The sequence below is a fragment of the Saccopteryx leptura genome, chromosome 13 (genome assembly GCF_036850995.1).
Source record: "Saccopteryx leptura isolate mSacLep1 chromosome 13, mSacLep1_pri_phased_curated, whole genome shotgun sequence".
Classification (NCBI taxonomy): domain Eukaryota; kingdom Metazoa; phylum Chordata; class Mammalia; order Chiroptera; family Emballonuridae; genus Saccopteryx; species Saccopteryx leptura.
This window is the reverse complement of record NC_089515.1, coordinates 47,933,005-47,934,598: the sequence shown is the minus strand read 5'-3', so window position 1 is coordinate 47,934,598 and position 1,594 is coordinate 47,933,005. Positions and strand designations below refer to the sequence as shown.

The 1,594-nt window shown below is 47.8% G+C and overlaps 1 non-coding gene across 1 annotated transcript; it reads left to right on the top strand.

The window, feature by feature from the left end:
- Positions 1–1,048: 1,048 nt before the first annotated feature.
- Positions 1,049–1,124, top strand: TRNAA-GGC (transfer RNA alanine (anticodon GGC)). The gene has a single exon. It is a non-coding gene; the product is annotated as a tRNA-Ala (tRNA).
- Positions 1,125–1,594: the final 470 nt, after the last annotated feature.

Sequence of the window (1,594 nt, the reverse complement as noted above, 5' to 3'; positions counted from 1 at the left end):
GAGACTTACACAAAATGAAAAAGCGTTGTCAAGTGTGTCCTTGGTCCAGCTCCTCCTCAGCACCTCCACCTCCACTTCCCTCTCGCAGTCTGAACTTTGTGAGTAAATTCCGGTTGGGTAGGCGGTTCAGAGGGTGTTGGGACCACCCTGTACTCCAGACAGACCTAGGCTCCTTGTAGGTCTCAATACTATGTGCTTCTTCCCTTGAAAAGTCAGAAACTAGGAAATGTTTTCCTTACCCAGACTCTCCTAAAGAAAGAAGAGGTTGTAGCACCCACGCTATGTGGAGAGAGGAGAGGGTTTTAGAATGGTGAAGATCTATAAATGAATCCCAACTCTGTTCCTACCTGGATGTGTGGCTTTACGTAGCTTTTTCATCTGTAACAATGGAGAAGTCAAGACTTGTACTAGAAAGGTGTTGAGAACATTAAATGAGAAAATGCATGTTAGAGTGTACAGGACAGTGTCTGGCTCATGGTTAATGATGTCCAGGTCACCCACTGGCCTGGACTGACCTGGACTTCTTTCTCTATTACCAAGTTCTTTTGAGAGCCTTAGCACTCTCTCTTCTTTCTAACATAGGGTTCATTGTCAGCAATGCAATGCATTCTGGAATACTCTGTTCCAGAAACAGAATGGGTAATTCCATTCTTCTTCTTTTTTTAATGTTCAGTATATTGATTTTAGAGGGAGGGAGGGAGAGAGAGAGACAGGAATATGGACCTGCTTCTGTAATGTGCCCTGACCAAGAATCAAACCTGCAACCTCTGCGCTTCAGTACAATGCTCTAACCAACTGAACTATCTGGCCAGGGCTCCATTATTCTTTTATGCAATAAAAAAGATAGGCATGGGCCTGACCTATGGTGACACAGTAGATAAAGCATCGACCTGGAAATGCTGAGGTTGCTGGTTCGAAACCCTGGGCTTGCCTGGTCAAGGCACATATAGGAGTTGATGCTTCCAGCTCCTCCCCCTTCTCTCTCTCTGTCTCTCTCTCCTCTCTCTCCCTCTCTGTCTCTCTCTCCTCTTTAAAAATAAATAAATAGGCCCTGGCCGGTTGGCTCAGTGGTAGAGCGTCGGCCTGGCATGCGGAAGTCCCGGGTTCGATTCCCGGCCAGGGCACACAGGAGAGGCGCCCATCTGCTTCTCCACCCCTCCCCCTCTCTTTCCTCTCTGTCTCTCTCTTCCCCTCCCGCAGCCGAGGCTCCATTGGAGCAAAAGATGGCCCAGGCGCTGGGGATGGCTCCTTGGCCTCTGCCCCAGGCGCTAGAGTGGCTCTGGTCTCGACAGAGCGACGCCCTGGATGGGCAGAGCATCGCCCCCTGGTGGGCGTGCCGGGTGGATCCCAGTTGGGCGCATGCGGGAGTCTGTCTGACTGCCTCCCCTTTTCCAGCTTCAGAAAAATACAAAAAAAAATTTAAAAAAATGAATAAATAAAATAAATTTAAAAAAATTTAAAAAGATAGACATGTCTTCTGCACTAGAGACTGAGCCAGGAGCTGGGAATATATAAATGAGTTGTGGGTCTCAGTTTAGGGAGAGAAACAGACTATTGTTGTAAGCTCTATAAGGGCAAAGATACAGTACTGTGC